Raw genomic sequence first — 19,233 nt, forward strand, 5'->3', positions numbered from 1 at the left:
CACATTTGCAAGGAAATGTATTTTTCACATCGCAAACACACCGACGTGACATTTCATAAAGCGCGGGAACATTATGTAGCCAATATTTGCTGCATATCGTAACAAAAGGACAGAAGTAGGAATAGGCTAGGTATCAGAAGATTAAGGTCCGGCTCGGGAAGAGAGGAGGCAGAGACTAAAGCTTGTGTTTGGTAATTTCACCATGTATTAAATTACAACGTGAACAACAACAACCCTAGTGGACAGGACAAATATACACATATGTACAAGAGGCAAAATGAATGGCCATTCAATGAAAGTAATAAATTTTCAAAATAAAGAAAAGAAGGGAAAAGAAAAGGAACAACTCTTTATCGAGGCACGGATTGAACTATCTGATTGATAATTTCCCAAGTTCTGCAATATGAAGTTCATTGGTTGGCAATCGCACAGTCACAGTTCACTTGCGCAAAAATGTAGTCACAGTTCATGCAACCAGCACTATAGTGATCCGATTGTCCAGCAACCGAGGTGTATGAGTGAATGTGAGTAACTGAAAGAATGAATCCGGAGGGGTTGCAGATCAGAGTGCAAGTGATGGAAAATGCAGGGTCGGCTACGAGAGCCTCCTACCAGCCCGAACAGAGCAGGTGGCTGGGGTTCCTGGCAGGAATCTCCATTTCCTTAGCTGCATTCAATGTTCGTTGACTGTTCCTGGGCTTAGCTCACCATCAATTCAAGTCTGGCCTGTATGAAACAGGACCATCTTAATATTCTTTGTGTACACAAATAAGAAACTACATTGCATAAATAACACTAACAGCATTATCAATCCAAAAGTTCCAATCCATCATCAATATTGTACAATATAAATCTATTAGACATGTCAATTTATCAAAACTAATGTACTATATGAAAGTGCTAAAGTTGTGCAAAATTAGCAATAGCAGCATTAAATTTAATTCATTAGAATAATGTATTCTAATGAAGATGTATAAAACCTACACAATTCAAGTACATTCAATTATCAAAAAGAACAACTTCATTTAGTAAAATACTGTTCAGTATTATTATATTTCAAACAATCAAATCTGGGTAAAACGCCACATTGTACATAAAATACGAGCTAACAGTGAATAATCAGTACCATTAATCACTTCATTCAGTCGTTTGAGAACCATGTCAAAGCACCACAGAAATGGCTCATGTTAACACATGACTCACCAGTTCAACTTTTCAAACAATCGCGACGGTGAAACAATGCAGTCCGGTGCTGGCAGTCGGCTCTACAAGTCAATAAGTAGGCGTTTAAGTTTCAACATAACTATATTCAAGATAGAGCTTTCTAAAAAACCCACCTCGATCCATAAACATTTCCACACGCGTTGCCTGGCTCCTTCCGCACTACTGACCATAAGCGGCTCTTATTGGTGGTACGTGCGGTCACATGACAGAGCGCGGCAATACATCAAAGATCATTTATAAAAGGCAAGAGCGTACACTCAACAGGTCGTCTTGGTACTCTTGTTACACCCTCCCCCCTTTAGACCATGCACCTCCGCGTGCATGTTACACAATGCGAACCGGAGAATCAGACTTTGAGTTTACTACCGGGGTGGCAGTAAATGCCTCGCCGTAGGCATCAGCCAGACTATGGAAAAGCGTCTGAACAACCGAAATCAAAGGATTACCTAAAGTAGAATAGGCAAGGCGGGTGGGTGGCCGTGACTGTCTTAAAGAGCGACGGACAATCTCAGGCTCAACCACCGATGGTACAGTATTTCCAGAGTCATCAAGTACATCTAATTGGTTAGGGACACTCTCAGCCGACTTGACGGATGTCTCTGCTTGGCCACCATTCTCTGCTTCTCCATCCATCTTGTCCAGATCCCTGACTTCAGGTTGGATTGCGACAGACCCATCTGCTGCAGGTAAGCGTTCTTTATTATTTTCCACAGATGGAGGTTGAATTGTGACATCAACAGAGGATCCTCCAAGATCAGCTAAGTGGTCCTCCACAGGTTCAGCAAGTGTAGGCGCTGGTGCGTCCCTCAGTGTTGGCGAGGTCAAGAGACTTGTGGGGCGTGGAGGTGAAAGTGGTTCGGCAACTGTCTTTTTAATTTCAAATGTCTCTGGAAAGGGGTTCGCAAATAAAGGCAGATCACAATCTTCCTCATCACTCAAGTCTTCAGTAATAGGAACAGCATTGTGTTGACTGCGAGTCACTGGTCTCCGAGGGGGTGTGACCTCAGAAGGTGTCTGACATTATTATAGAATTAGAAGGTAGAAATCCGCAAGGGAGAAGAAGATCACGGTGAAGTGTCCGAGTTGGAGCATCTTCCTGTTTCTCCTGTCTGACAGTGTACACTGGGAGATCTCCAGCACGACTGAGAACAATATACGTGTCACGCTCCCACTTATCTTCTAATTTGTGTTTTCCACGCAGCCTGACGTTGCGAACAAGAACACGATCCCCAACTTCCAGACAAGATGGAATTATACGTCGGTCAAATCGAGTCTTGTTTCGCTCTGCTGATTTCTCTGCATTCCTGGTGGCAAGTTGAAAACTTTGCTCAAGCCTGGACCGTAACTGCTCGACATATTGTGAATGTGACTTGGTCTGACTCTCTCGAACTGGAAGACCAAAGGCAAGGTCGACTGGAAGACGGGGTAAACGACCAAACATTAGTTCGTACGGTGTAAATCCAGTAACATCACTTTTCGTACAGTTGTATGCGTGACAGAGGGGTTTCACATATTCTTTCCATCGCAGCTTCTGCTTGGGTTCCAAAGTTCCAAGCATACTTAGAAGAGTTCTGTTGAACCGCTCCACAGGGTTTCCCCGTGGGTGGTATGGAGTAGTCCTTGTCTTAACAATGCCGGCAATTTCACAGAGTTCTTTTATAAGCTTAGATTCGAAATCAGGTCCTTGATCAGAATGAAGACGTTCAGGAATGCCATAGTAGACTATGAAGTTTTCCCATAAGCAACGTGCCACAGTCCGCGCCTTTTGATTTGGCGTGGGTAGAGCAAGAGCAAACTTCGTGAAGTGATCTGTAATGACAAGAATGTCTTTGGTGTTGCTTTGGTCCGGTTCTAGTGACAAAAAATCCATACAAATCAATTCAAGCGGCCGGGTGGTAGTGATATTGACCAAAGGCGCAGCTTTCTCCGGAAGGGACTTCCTTCTGACACACCGATCACAGGTTCTGATTTTGGTCTCAACGTCAGCTGACATGCGCGGCCAAAAGAATCTGGAACGTGCGAGATCCAAAGTACGTTCCACACCTAGATGTCCCATGTCGTTATGTAGACTTTTCAGAACCGAGGATCGCAGCTCTTCAGGGAGAACAAGTTGAAATATGGTTTGTTCGCCATCCTGCCTCTTCCTGTACAAAACACCATCCAACAGTTTCAGGCGGTTTAACTCCCGAAGTAGAAGAGCAAGTTCAGGAAGCTCTTGTCTTGCTGTGGGAGGGACTCGCTCGCCGGTTTCCAACTGGTGAATCACTGCTTGGATGGATGGATCAGATCTTTGTTTCGTCATAAGTTCTTGAAGAGATAGAGATGGAACAACTGGCAATCCATGTTGACTTTCATCAATATAGCTTTCGGGAATAGCCTTGGCGGACATAGTCATGGACTCGACTAATGTGAAAGCATGGGAATCAGCAGAGAGAGTCAACGAGCAGGGTTTCACAAGATGGTTTTGGCAAATAGCTGCAACTACATCTGGCGCAACTCCACATGCAGGGTCACCACTGTGATCACAAGTGAACTGGCTGACAAGATCCAAATCAGAAGAAGCATCAGAAGCAGATGTATGTGGACGGCGTGACAGCGCATCGGCATCAAGGTTTTGCTTTCCAGCCCTATACTGGAGTGTGAAAGTATATGTGGAAAGAGCAGCAAGCCAACGATGACTAGCAGCATCCAATTTGGCAGACGTAAGAATGTATGTGAGTGGGTTATTGTCCGTAACCACAACAAAATTAGCTCCATAGAGATAGTCGTGGAATTTCTCTGTAATACTCCACTTCAATGCCAAAAATTCCAGTTTATGTGCTGGATACCTTGATTCACTGATGGAAAGCCCACGACTGGCATACGCAATAACTCTGAGGTGTCCATCTTGCTGTTGATACAGCGCTGCACCAAGCCCTGTGGCGCTCGCATCTGTATGTAAGATGTAGGGTTTCTTCGGATCAGCAAAACCCAGGACAGGTGCAGTGGTCAGCTGGTCAATCAAGGTCTCAAAAGCATGCTGGCATTTTGGAGACCATCTCTCTCCAAAGGGTAGATGCTTTGGGTCCTGATGCTTGGTATGGGGTTTTTTCTTTCCTGACTTGCGAGTGGGTACGTAACCCCTAGTCAAGTCATTCAGCGGCTTGGCTATAGTGGCGTATCCCCGGATGAATCTCCGGTAGTATCCGGCGAATCCTAAGAATGATTTCAATTCTCGCAGGGTTCGTGGAATTGGCCAAGTCTTTAAAGCAGAAATCTTCTCTGGGTCGGTCTCTACTCCCTTTTCTGATACCACATGACCCAGGTAACGTACAGATGTTTGGAAAAACATACATTTCTCCGGGGACAGTTTAAGACCGAACTCTTTCAGACGAGTGAGGACTCGCAGCAAGCGGTCCTCATGCTCTTCCAATGTCCTGGAAAAGATAATCAGGTCGTCCAAGAACACAAGTACTTCTTTAAGATGAAGGTCTCCCATACACTGCTCCATGAGGCGTTGGAACGTCGAGGGAGCATTGGTAACACCTTGTGGCATGCGATTGAACTCCCAGAACCCTAATGGTGTTACAAACGCAGTTTTTTCTTTGTCAACTTCACTCATTTCAATCTGGTAATAACCAGACTTAAGATCTAATACACTGAACCACCTGGAACCAGTCAGTGCAGAAAACGACTCTTCGAGATTGGGAAGGGCGTAGGCATCCTTTATGGTCTGGAGGTTCAGCTTTCGATAGTCAATGCATAGACGAACATCGCCGTTCTTTTTACGGACTACCACGATGGGTGAAGCAAATGGAGAGACTGATTCCCTAATAACTCCAGTCTTCAGAAGATCCCGCAGGTGTTGTCGCACTGCCTCAATATCCTGTGGATGGATTGGCCGTGGACGGTGTTTAAATGGGGTTTCGTCATGCAACTTGATGTTATGTTTGACCTTATTAGTTCTGCCAAAGTCTAGATCGTGATGGGAGAAAACTTCCGGTATTCCATTCAGTTTGTTCACAATCCGTTCTTTCCATTCTTGTGGGATAGATGAATCGCCAAAATTAAATTGTAGATCACGGGGAGGGGGTAGTGTGGAGTCAACCTTCACACTGGCATCATGTGAGAGGATTTGAGGCATTAGCACAAGATTGGCAATCGGGCTCAAGGGTGGAATACACACATCGTGTTCTGATTCATTTTTTATAATAACTGGTACTTTGTGAAAGGCATGCGGTGAAACTGTAATCAGACAATTTACAACACACAGTCCACCTGCCAATGGAGATGCTGGATGTTCAATGAGCACACAGGAGCGTGCTAGTGGGATGCTAGTACTGATTGAGCCTTCAATGACAACAGTCTGACCCCCGGGAATGACAATTGGAGCTTTGCCTGAGAGTCTCACAATTCCATTGGTGCCCAACTGCGCTTGTTGGTGACGTAATTGGAGCAGTTTCAAAACAGCTCGGTACCCATGTGCTAAGGGCTGAAAGCTTCCGGGGTTGCTCTCAATATACTGGTCGTACAAAGGTTCTAGAGTGTTCATTCCAATCAAAACATGTGATTGAAGCTCTGGACGTGAATCTGGAATCACGAGCGCCAATGTAGCCACTTCCATTTCAACCCCCACAAAGTCACTAGGGAATGTTACTGACATCTCAATATACCCCAAGTAGGGAACAGCTTGACCGGCTGCACCTTCAACTTGGAGGAGATCACAAAGGGGTTTCAGTGGTTGAGAGGAAAAATGCTTGTTATAAAATGAAACAGGAACAGTGGTGACTTGCGACCCAGTGTCAAGTAGACAAGAACAAGTTTGGCCCGTGATGGTAACTTCACTTGTACACTTGGATCCTATTAATCCCTTTGGTAATCGAGTGTTGAGAGGTGGTGACGAAGTCAACTCTGTACAGGTAACTGAAGGAGAGTTCTTGGGACATTGTTGGTCCGAAGCAGTTCCAGTGCGCCCCGTAACAGGAACTGGGCTCAGTTTAAAGACTGGCTTGATGGGGGATTGGATTTGTGCCATTTCTGCAGTTTGTCAGCATGCTGCTTCTTCTTGAAAATCACCAAAGCAGAATTCGGGGGATTGTCACACGCTGGTTTAATGTGTCCGTCTTCCCCGCATCGATAACAAAAACCTGGCTTCGGTCCTGCTGGTGCGGGTCTTAAGGATCGTGATGCAGATTTTGGTTTGGCACCGGAACCAGGAGGGATAGGTTTTGCTGATGACTGCTTCTGAGCGGATTGGGCTGCAGTCAAAGCTGCCAACTGTCTCTGTATGTCTGCTAACTGTTTTGTTAACTTTTCCAGTGTTATGGCTTGATGGTCTTCACCCCCAGCATAAGCATACTGAGCATGAGTCATGGCCTTTGTTTTGGATGGACCGAGATGCTGCTTCATTCGAATGGTCTTTGCTGCTTCCCTATCCTCCTCAGTACGCAACAGCAGTAATAATTCAGCAAAAGATGGTGGATTATGCTTTCGTTGCTTGAGTTGGAGTTCGGAGATCAATGTATTGTCCCAACACCCTCTGCAAAACTGGTTAAGCAGGTGTTTGTTGGTTTCAGTGTGTGGGACCCCTCCTCTCTTAATGGCTAGACTGAGGGCAACCTGCAACCGCTGGAGATATGAAGATGACTTTTCTCCTGCATCTTGGAAAGTGTCCATGAATTTTGCAAAGAGCTCATCGCCATCTTGCACGGTACTGTATGCTGAATCCAAAATTTGAAGATAGACTGCTGGGCGTGTTTCTGGTTTCAAATGCTTGACCATGTCTGCAGCTGGAGGCAAGAGACTTTCAAAAATTTTTCTTGACCGTTGTAAGTCGGAGAAAGATGGATCATTTGACATCAGATCGACAGTAGAACGCCATGTCTCATAATCTGATTCATTCTGGGGCCGGGGCAACCTCCCAGAAAAAGCCCTGAGTCGCTGGCTGGAAAGATGAAGCATTGCACTGTCCTCATTTTTAACTATATGCTCTACCACATAACGCTGGACTTCTTGTGGATTAAGATCAGAAGCGGCATTATGTGGGAAAGAGAATCTTGGTGTATGTGAAGTCTTATGTTCCGGCTCGTCTGATTCTTGACTCGAGTTCTCAGCATTAGAAGTGGAGACAGCCAGCGAATTTAAGGTGACATCAGATGGTGGCAGTGGGTTAGATTGGGCAAGTGAGGCAGAATCTTGTGGGGCTGGCCTTAATTGCGTAACAGAGTGGCCAAGCAGAGACATCGCATCATTAAGGACTTCTGTAAAATCCTTTCCTGTACGCTTAGCCAAGTCTTTTAATTCTAATAAATAAGCATCAGTTTTTAGCTTCTCTATTTGAGTAGCACACACTGTTGACAGTTCTAAAATGTCATACGTTAGTTTACCATCATCACTCACAAATGTGTATGGCAAAGTGTCACGAAGTGCAACTATGGCAGCACCAGATTTATACTCAACAACCCATTTACGGTTAAACACAGACTCTGGCTCATCAATAAATTGACTTTTTAAAATTGAGCCATATTTTGTCAAAAATCCTATGACTTCTTCATCCGTTTCTGTCTTAGTGACTCCTTCAATCAAAACTGCATTGGGTATTTTTATGCCATGGTTCTCAAACACATCCATTTTAATGTTGTATATTTCTCTGTCCACAACAGTTCTGCCAACTCTCTCCTGGCTAGCTCACCAAATTATGTAGCCAATATTTGCTGCATATCGTAACAAAAGGACAGAAGTAGGAATAGGCTAGGTATCAGAAGATTAAGGTCCGGCTCGGGAAGAGAGGAGGCAGAGACTAAAGCTTGTGTTTGGTAATTTCACCATGTATTAAATTACAACGTGAACAACAACAACCCTAGTGGACAGGACAAATATACACATATGTACAAGAGGCAAAATGAATGGCCATTCAATGAAAGTAATAAATTTTCAAAATAAAGAAAAGAAGGGAAAAGAAAAGGAACAACTCTTTATCGAGGCACGGATTGAACTATCTGATTGATAATTTCCCAAGTTCTGCAATATGAAGTTCATTGGTTGGCAATCGCACAGTCACAGTTCACTTGCGCAAAAATGTAGTCACAGTTCATGCAACCAGCACTATAGTGATCCGATTGTCCAGCAACCGAGGTGTATGAGTGAATGTGAGTAACTGAAAGAATGAATCCGGAGGGGTTGCAGATCAGAGTGCAAGTGATGGAAAATGCAGGGTCGGCTACGAGAGCCTCCTACCAGCCCGAACAGAGCAGGTGGCTGGGGTTCCTGGCAGGAATCTCCATTTCCTTAGCTGCATTCAATGTTCGTTGACTGTTCCTGGGCTTAGCTCACCATCAATTCAAGTCTGGCCTGTATGAAACAGGACCATCTTAATATTCTTTGTGTACACAAATAAGAAACTACATTGCATAAATAACACTAACAGCATTATCAATCCAAAAGTTCCAATCCATCATCAATATTGTACAATATAAATCTATTAGACATGTCAATTTATCAAAACTAATGTACTATATGAAAGTGCTAAAGTTGTGCAAAATTAGCAATAGCAGCATTAAATTTAATTCATTAGAATAATGTATTCTAATGAAGATGTATAAAACCTACACAATTCAAGTACATTCAATTATCAAAAAGAACAACTTCATTTAGTAAAATACTGTTCAGTATTATTATATTTCAAACAATCAAATCTGGGTAAAACGCCACATTGTACATAAAATACGAGCTAACAGTGAATAATCAGTACCATTAATCACTTCATTCAGTCGTTTGAGAACCATGTCAAAGCACCACAGAAATGGCTCATGTTAACACATGACTCACCAGTTCAACTTTTCAAACAATCGCGACGGTGAAACAATGCAGTCCGGTGCTGGCAGTCGGCTCTACAAGTCAATAAGTAGGCGTTTAAGTTTCAACATAACTATATTCAAGATAGAGCTTTCTAAAAAACCCACCTCGATCCATAAACATTTCCACACGCGTTGCCTGGCTCCTTCCGCACTACTGACCATAAGCGGCTCTTATTGGTGGTACGTGCGGTCACATGACAGAGCGCGGCAATACATCAAAGATCATTTATAAAAGGCAAGAGCGTACACTCAACAGGTCGTCTTGGTACTCTTGTTACAATTATGTCTGTTTTGAAGTGCAATGCGGAGGACGCAAATGAGGAATAATGTGTAAGTGGGGAAGATGACGCGCGATTGAAGTTCTTCAAACAGACGGGAGCGCAGCGTGAAAGACATCGAGCGAGCGTGAACGATGGAGAGATCCAGCAAGAGTGTCACTGAGATAGCGGCTGCCTTTGTTAAATACAGCGAGGAGGTGACGCTCTCATCGCTTTCTCTCTCTGTCACCAAGATGTCACATAAACTGCTGGTGGGATGCGCTCAAAATAAAGAGTAAACACGACACTTATTCCGTGTTTACTTCATAAAATTAAAATGTGGAAAAAAGCGACGTGAGCAAGTTCTTCTTTGCTCCTTAATGACTACAAGCTGAATTTAATCAAAAAAAAATTAGGACACCTCCTTGCGCTTTTAATGATTAATAGCGAGCCACAAGAGCTCCTCTGGCCTCATATATTCTCGGTACTAGTACATGTCAGTAGATTAAATTAGTAGGCACTCACATTAGTCCAAGTCCAAATGCTCATAGATGACGTCATGGAAAAATGTTAATGGACTTTTCTCTCGTATTATTCGTGTGAGCTGGCTCGTCCTTTCTATTGTTAATAGTGCTAACACAGGAAGTCCATTCATTAACCGTCCCCCCCCCCAAAGACTCGGAAGAAGCATGATTAAATCCACCATTTTAGGAATTCCAGTTCTGAAGCGCCACTAACGCAGTCGTATTCATCATTTGATCCAAAAAGAAAAAGGTGGCAGCTGCCCGAGAGAGACAAGAACGACCGGCAGCGTGAAACGGAAACAAGTCAAGCGGCCAACTCCAAGTGCAACACTTCAAAAGGCGACAGAGAGAACGCGGCGCTGAACGATTGTTTTAAGTGTGAACTGAAAGAATATCTGATGGGACTGTCGAGCGTACAGAGTGCCTGGTAGAGGAATGAGCAAAGTAAGCTTAGGTGGCTCATTTAAAAATGAATGTGCTCATTTGCCCTCATGTGAAGAGCTGACCAACAACACACTCCTTTTTATGCACGTTATTCACATTTGTTGCATACCAGTCTGAATTTTTATTTATTTTTTGCTAATCTGTACTCACAGTTCAGTAAACCGTAAAAACTAGTCTTCAGTTTAAGATAAAAAAATAAAAAAAAAGCTGTTCGCTGCTAACCCCGGGTTTTCACCGGATGCGGTTGCGGTGCGGTTGCGGTGCGGTTGCAGTGCGGTCCGGCGACGCAAGCAATTAGATTCCATTCATTCGAATGGTGCAATTTACACCGCTTGCCGGTGCGTTGCGGTCGACTGCGTCTCAGCTGCGGCGTGCCGCAGGCCTTCCGCAAGGATAGACCTATTTTCTATTTTTGCCGGACGCCGCAGCGGTAGGCCTCCGGCAAATGGCAAGCTAGCTCAAAACACATCGAGCGGGACAGGAAGACCGACGCAGTTTCAAAATAAATTTCCGGTTACCTTTCAGAATAAAACACTCGCCAGCTCCTATTTCGCAAGCTTTTCAGCAAAACGTGACGTGGGCGTCGCCGGGCCATGTGCTCATTCACGGTTTAGACACCAGCGAACATGGACGAGGAGAGGTTTATATTGGAGGTGGAAAACCACAAAATAATATATGACACGGCACATCCTTTTTATAAGGACAACCAAAAAAAGGATGCTGCATGGAATCTCATAGCAGAAGAAGAAGAAAAGGTAAAATCAAAAGAAGTCCACCTCTCTTTCTGCTTCTCTGTTGAGCACAGACTTTCTGTATGTTTGTCGTTGTGAAATGCCACATGATCGCGCGCGCGCGGTCCCGCGAGACACGTTGGGAAGTGGGCGGCGACGGAGCTGCCGGACCGCAGCTGTGCGGAGCCGGTGTGGATTGACAAAAAAAATTGACCCGTCCGGAGCACGCAGTCAAGACGCACCGCACCGCAACCGCACCGCAACCGCATCCGGTGAAAACCCGGGGTAATACTGCTGTCAAGCAACCACTCGACCGTTGCGTGCGCATGCGTATTACATAACGCCACAGAAGTGCTAAACCGTGGGTACGGTTTACTAAAGTGTGGGTACAGATTACTAAACTGCGGGTACAGTTTACTAAACTTTTACAGATTGTTAAACTGTGGGTACAGTTTACTAAACTGTGGGTACAGATTAGCAAAAAACAAAAACAAAATTCAGACCCTGACACCAGAGGGGCTCCGTAGTTGCAACATTTCCACTTTTGCTTTTCTTTTTGGTGCAACAGTAGTGGAGGATCGAGCAAATTCAAGTGAGTAGCGAGCGTATTCGACAACAAACATGCTCAGTGCACTCGCTTCAAAAGAACTCGCTTGTGTAACAATCAATTTGAAGCGAAGCTTTTTCACTTGATCCCGTCATTAAACGCGCTAATAGCGTTAAGCACGTCAGACGCGGCAATGGGACGCCGATCGCTGAGCTTCACCTGCTGCAAGCGTTACAGCATATTAGTATGTGACTGACATTTAAAAGCCAAAATAGACTTAAAAGTGAGCAGGAGGCTGGTGGAAGACTCCCACGCAGACAGTTGGAAAAGCAACACGCTGCAATCTGGGAGCTGTGGTTAGCGGAGTCTCGGATGGGCTGCTTGCTTTCGGTCTGGCGATGGGTGAAAGACGCAGTACGCCTTCTATAGCCCTTAACAGGACATCCGATTATTTTCAACCACTTATCCTGACCAGGGTCACGGGTGAGCTGGAGCCTATCCCAGCTGACTTTGGGTGACAGGCAGATAACGCCCGGGTCTGTCGTCTGCAGAAATAGTGAAAGTGTCAATGAGTAGGCAGCAATGCCAGGACAGTTGATCAAAAGTCACCACGAAAAAATGTATTTATTTATTTTTATTTTTTTTGCTGCTTGAATCCTCCATCTTTAAATCAGCAAAGTCAGGGGTTTCTTTTGCAACAACAAAAGTTGTTATCGAAAATAGTGACCATAAAATGTCCAAAAAGGAAGAGGAAAGCAGAAAATTAACATTCAATGTACACAAAATTTCCCCCAAAAAGTCAGAAAATGTATTTTCAAAAAGGCAGATGAAAAGAAAAAAAAAAAAACCCATAAAATGCTCAAAAACAAAAGAAGAAATCCCAAAAATTACCATATTATGTACACAAAATTGCCACAAAAAAAATTGTCAGAAAATTGATAGCAAACAGGCAGAAACAAGGGCGAGTGCAGTGTGAAAGGGGTTTTACACTAACCATGGACCTTCATAGGGCAATGAATCTTGTTAAATTTGAATCAAAATGTACAACATACAAGGCAATAGAACATTGTGATTTCTCCTCGCCAATCATTGAGGAATGGAATTGACAGCAATTAATACATTCAATATAATCAAAGAATTGTGTTTAATAATTGAGGTACAATTTTAAAAACTACTCAAATATTCTGGGGTTAAATGCAATGAAATTAGAAAAGAAAACTGACATGATTTGATTTATTTCAATAATTTATTTTGTTAAACCAACCTTTTCCAATTGAGACAAAAAATTAATAATGGATCAATTATTTAGTCGCTTTCAGAATAAAATTTTGATTATTGTAAACTTTCCTCATCGACTGCTGTTACGCTGAAACAGTCTGCAAAACCAAAATAAAAATTAGTAATGGTCTAACAAAGTCGATAATATGCTCCATAACAATAAGCCCCAACCAAACAACATCATCTTGAGGACAACACAAGCACCATGTACAGTACATTTTGTTCACCAAGATTCACCAGCGCTATCAAATTTCCACAGAATTGTGATCATGCTGCTCGTGATCACGTTGAGCATAATGCAACCTGACCGCTTTGCTGACGACTGCGGCACCACTCCAAGAGTTGACGCTGCCTCTGCTGTCACCTCCTACAAGCACAACAGATGTCCTCACATTTGATGAGTCCATCGCTTTACCAAACAATTGCCCGACTCATGAAGGAGGATTTATGATTTGAACAGCTTTTCTCCTTCTATGCATTTTCAGCCGTTTTAATAGCTTGATAAGGGAAGTCACGGTCATACAGCAAATTCAAACATGCCCACACATTGAAAGACACTTCTTAATTAAACACGTACTAAAATCGGCAAAACTGAAGAGTTCAGATCTACGTGTTGTACCGAAATGCCTGAAAATGCATTTGACTTGGCAGCACTGTGACGATACAAAAAGCAACAAACATCAAAAGGTGTTTTTTAAATCCTTTTACAAGGTAGTTCAACACGCCGCATAGCACAGATTGTCATTACAGCATGCAACGTAATCTCTCTTTTGAATTCCGTGAATTAATTTTTTTTTGGGGGGGGGAATGTTGCTGTATAACTTAGTGTGGTAGAGAGGATCAGGATTAGCAGACAAAAGCAGTGCAAAAACACGAATAATGTGAGAATTGGAAACATTCTGCTGGATTTCATTCACGAAGGGAAAGTGTTAATGAAGATGGCACGAGTCAAAATAAAAAGAAACATTTTTTTTTTCCATTCACCTTATCTTATTTCAATACATTGTACTAATTTTACCACCAGTGTTTACTGTACAGACGCCTAAAGAGAAACAGACGACACATACCAAGTCCATAAAGCTGAGCTCCTTCCGTTCTTGAAATCTGTTTCCAAAGCAACTAGAAACCGATGTGGTTAAAATAGCTTGACGGTTTGTCCCAGCACATCTTTTTATGTTGGTCAGGGGTCTGCAACCTGTGGTTCTGGAGCCATTCGTGGCTCTTTAGTCCCTTTCCTATGTCTCCCCGTGGATCTTGAAAAATAAATAAACAAATAAATAAACAAATAAATGTAGAAATCAATATTTTTTTCCCTACATATTACATTTTTTTAGAGAAAATATTTGAATTAATTAATGGTTCAGATTTTTATTTTTTTTTAAAAGATGTAATTAAATATTTATTTAAAAAAAAAATGTCAGAGACCAAATTTGTAAGTTGTCAGAAAAAGAGACAAAAGGTATATGAAAAAGTTTTTTGTTTTTTTTCAATACTTAAACATGTCTGCAATTGCCTAGCAACCAGTTCAAGGTGTACCCCGCCTACTGCCCGAGGCCCGCTGGGATAGGCTCCAGCACCCCCGCCACCCTTGTGAGGAGAATGGATGGATGGACTTAAACATATCAAAAAGTGATCATGAAATGTCCAAAAAGGAAGACGTAAAGCAGAAAAAGACCATATAATGTAGGCAGAAAATGTTTTTTTTTAAGGCAGAAAAGAAAACATTCAAAAAGTAACCATAAAATGTCCAAAAACAAAAGAAGAAATGGAGAAAATGACAATAAAGTGTCTTTGGGAATGCCAAAGAAGTCAGAAAATTCATTTAACAAAAGGCAGAAGCGAAAACATTTAAAAAAAATAAATAACTATAAAATGTCCACAAACAAAAGAAGAAATCCTAAAAATTACCATACACATACACAAAATTGATAAAAAAAAAAATAAAATAAAAAAAGGCAGATAATTGATAGCAAAAAGGCCAAAAGAAATGTCAAGAAATAGCCATAAAATGTCCAAAAAAGGAAGAAATGTGGCAGAAAATTAACATATGTTCATAAAATTGACAAAAGTATTTTAAAAAAAAAATTGCTGAAAAGTACACAAGTCGTGAAATGCATGAAAAACTAAGTGAAAAAGCGAGATCCCCCAAAAACGATGTCAAGTCAACCGACCAAAAGCAATTTGTTTCCACCAAGCAGCACCATGTATCACTTTGGGCATCCTCATGTTTGGGTTTGATAGAAATAGATAAACATCAATTTGTTGCATCAGTTTGTTGCTCGGTTGAAAAAAATAAAAATAAAAATTGTAAACCTTAATCCACGGATGATTAAACCATGATAGCGCAGCTTGAGCACATAACTGTAATGTTTGCAGTGACTTGATGACCTGATAATAAGTTTGCATGCATATTATGCTACATATTCTGTTCAAGGTCACAGAAAGCTAAAGTCTATCCCAGTTGACTTGACTACTTCAATTACCCTAACTTGTTTTTGCAGTGTGGAGAAAACTCTCACGAAATGCACATCCCATCAAACTGAGTGAAAACAAGCACGTCGAGGATGTAGTAAGACTTGCATCATCAACGCTGTTGATGTTAATTGACATGACCGATAGCCTCGTCTAATACATTTTAAAAAACTATATTAAATAAGCATCAAATGCTGCCTCGCAAAACTGTGAGACTTGCACAGAAAACGAATGATTCGGGCTTCTCCTTTGCGGGCTCCCCAAAAACTGAAATAAAAGCTTCACCTGCAAAAGAATTTTCCACAAACATCACTTCCACAAAGTCACTGCGAATCGGAGCATTGTTTACCTTGTTAGCCAAAGTTTATGGGTAAACAAGCTAATTGAGTAACGCGGCGCAGCGTGAAGCCGCTCTCCCACCTGCGCTATAAATAGGTAAGAAAATCCGTTGCGTGATGGGAGGGAAGCGAAAAACTCGTTGTTGTTTCTGTGCGAGAGATGAAACACAAACACCTACGCCATCTTGGTGACTGAGGTTTCCCCCCGCCTTCGTTTTCAGCGCGTCTTCGCAAGCCCTCTCGCTCCGAAGCGAGCACGACTCTCAGTTTAGCGGAATGCGTTTCAGTCACCGCAACACAAATGAGATACACAAAAGGCACAAACATCCTGACAAGTGGCTGGTTTGATCAAAGCGACACACGTGAACACAAACCCACACACAAGCGCACGCAGACGCGCGTCTCCATTAATTAGACCTGCTCTAACCTTCTGTGCCGGCTTCTTCTTCCCCCATTTTTCACCCTCCATCCCAAAATCCTTTCTACTTTCGTCCGCACTCGTTCATCTGAAGTAATAAAGAAATTCACATTCAAACAAAAGTCAACCCCTCAATTGTTTTTTTTAATAATATGTTCAATGCAGCCCCACTCATATAAACACGGTATTCTGATGTATATTGTGTTTGTGGAATATGAATCAAGCAGCAAAATCCAGCCGTTTTTACACACGGTGGAACGTTGGTCAACGTAAGGCTGTAAGTAACAATTTGTGTTCATTTGTATAACTTTCTCTTAGCTATAAAGAGCCAATAAGTCCGGTTGAATGTTTCTGTAAATTCAAAATGTTGGTAAAAACGAGTCAGTGAAGATGTTAGCATTCATTAGCTTTCTATGCTAGCGGACTTGAGTTTGCTAACTAAGCTAACTACGTTAGCGTACCTTGGCTGTGCCGTCGACTCAAATTCAGAACGCATATTTTAACAACATAAAAGTGCACTTATGTCTTTACATTTGTGATTGGTGTATGCTAATTTAGTTAGAAAACAATGTTAGCCAGATATTTAGCTAATACGCTGTATTTTATTTTTGTTTGTTTCAGTTTTATAATGAATAAATAAAACCTACAAGAGGCATCTCATCTGTTAACTGTCTGTGTGGCTGGACAGAGCAGTCGCATCTAGTGAGGACAGAATAACTAAACTAAAACTAAGCATTTTTAAATAACTAAATCGAATAAAAACTAACAGAACCACCCTGAAAACTAACGGAAAATAAGAAAATTGAAAACACAAAACTCAAAACAAAATCAAAACTAACTAAAATGAAAATTCCAAAACTACAATAACCCTGCTGTCGACTGAATATGACATCACAGTTGTAACCACCAATCCCGGCTGAGCTTGCGAACATCACGACCAAACTCAGAAAACAGGTGAGCCGTGATTGGTCGTTACCCGAACTGAGTAACCGCGATGTCATTTTCAGTCGACGGCGAGGGACAAAATGGCCGCCCCCTGAAACAGGCGGATTTAGCTGCTTAATCCATATTCCGCAAAACACGATATTAATCCGAATGGCGTGTTTAGACCAGTGTGGGCGCATACAACATGATTGTAAAGACGATTTTTGGGTTGACTTCCTCTTTAACAGGAACCAAGACTACAAGTGTGCACGAAAAGAGACTGCTATTGCGAGAAAGTTCATTCCCTTTATGAAGCAGAAAAGCCCAAATAAATGCCCGGTACGCTCTGCGGTTGAGTTGGCTGCCTGTTGAGGAAATGCGGTATTTGGAGGCAAAGACTTCTCACGTTTCTGCACCCAATTAGACCTTAGTTATTATTCAGAGTGCCGCTGACAATCGATTTACTCCAACAAAAGAGCTGGAATATTATTTCACACCCCTGTCGCAGTTTTGCAGTGGCTTTGTGTTTGTTTGTATTGTGTGTGCGTGCGTATTCGACCCGGGAGTTCAAGGACAGTCCTTGTATGTCCTGCCTCCGGCTGCTCCAGTCTGTACCCAAGCGATGTTTTTATTTAAGGTGCTCATCTGCCCTCACCACGCACACACCGATACAAGCTGGCGCTCTGAGACGCATCACCTCGGGTTCTGCACACGTATTCATATAACCGTCTGGAGTTTCGCACCCGCACGTACTCGCACACAAGTAGGCTACATCCCGCAGCACGGCCTCCCATCCTACAGGATTAATTACCGTCTCCCCCCGCCCACCTGTGATCCCGGGAGCGTCGGAGCCGCGTTAGCTGGCCTTTGCCTTTCGCTGGTGGGCAGCGCCGACATGGCGGCGCTCACCCATTCATCACTGTGACTTTGGGAAGGGGAACGGGAGGAAGAGGCGAGTTAGAAAAGGGGCTGGGGCAGGTGTGAAGGTTAGCGAAGGTGAACGGAAGATGCCAGGTCCCCTCTGAGTGAGACCCTCATTAAAAATTCAAAGTGTTGTTAAGGTAAGGACGGCTGTGGGGATTCTCGGCGGACGGGGTTCAACGGGGATTTGGGGGCTGTGGAGGGGGAAAAGCGGACCAGATGTGTTTTATTGGAGTATTTTTAATTTGCAATAAATAACATAAACATGGCCTTGTGTCATCGTTTTTGCCTTGGCCCTCCACTCGCACAACAGTTACAACCTCTTTTTGTCATGGTTTTAGGTTGTTTTTTTTATGATTACATACACCATGGTTTAGGGTTAGTTTGGGTTTTGTTTGATTTAATCCTTGTTTTTCTTATGCTGCGTTCTCACCGAAAGCAGTGGGAAGGCTTTTGGGCGGCGCGTTTTCATTGTAGTCAATGGAGTTGGCGCGCAACGGAACGAAAGTGCGTGGGGCGGCGCGGACGACGCGTTTCATACATGCATGCATTTACAGTAATCAATGTTTGCAAATGACATTCAGATAATAAAATGCGGTCATGTCAAAATATTACAGTAATTTGTTTTTATTTTATATTATGCGGATACGCAAAGTGATTTATCTGATTAATCGTGATTAATCAAAATTAAAAAGTGTGATTAATCAGATTAAAAATTTTAATTGTTTGACAGCACTCGTATTTACAGATCATTCATATCTGCCATGTACCATCAAAATCGACAGCCGTGGTTGAAATTCCTATCAAACTGTGCTCAGGTTCTTACAAATACCTGGAGACCACCACTTCCTCTCTGTTTTTAATTATTATTTAATTATTTAATCGGGCGACGCACCTAGTGACTAATTAGGGCAACAATGTCAATAAGAGCAGTGATCGTGCGGTTAAAAAAAAAAAAACATCACTTCGATACGAGTCTCCCAGAAACGTCGGTGTTAAAGTTGCTCCATAAACATCTCGGTGTGTTCTCCATCATGTTGCTATGCTAATTGGGCCAATCCGTTACCCACTTTGACGTGTTTAATGTTTCGGGAGATGACCGATTATTGCAGCGTACACAAGTGTCCGTGACGTCGAACCGGAGGCTACCGCGCTATGCATCATCAGCCATGGCCTCGCCAGCATACCAATCACATGATAGGATAGCCGAGGGGGTGGGGGGGAATGAAAGAAATCGTTGTGTGTGTTATTCTCTTGATTTTGTCCTTTTTTTTTTTCTCCTAGCAATATTTAATGGGTGAGGGCAGCCTAACTATGGAA

The 19,233-nt window shown here is 42.7% G+C and overlaps 1 protein-coding gene and 1 long non-coding RNA gene across 5 annotated transcripts in view; both read right to left on the reverse strand.

Moving 5' to 3' along the window:
- The window catches only part of gpc3 (glypican 3), a 112,279-nt gene that overhangs the window by 61,762 nt on the left and 31,284 nt on the right, over nt 1-19,233 (reverse strand). The window lies entirely within an intron of this gene.
- Nucleotides 183-9,331, reverse strand: LOC144025720 (uncharacterized). The gene is made up of 2 exons (XR_013284940.1): nt 9,031-9,331; nt 183-8,553 (listed from the first exon to the last, which is right to left on the reverse strand). It is a non-coding gene; the product is annotated as an uncharacterized LOC144025720 (long non-coding RNA).

Source organism: Festucalex cinctus, chromosome 9, assembly GCF_051991245.1.
Source record: "Festucalex cinctus isolate MCC-2025b chromosome 9, RoL_Fcin_1.0, whole genome shotgun sequence".
In the NCBI taxonomy this organism is placed as follows: domain Eukaryota; kingdom Metazoa; phylum Chordata; class Actinopteri; order Syngnathiformes; family Syngnathidae; genus Festucalex; species Festucalex cinctus.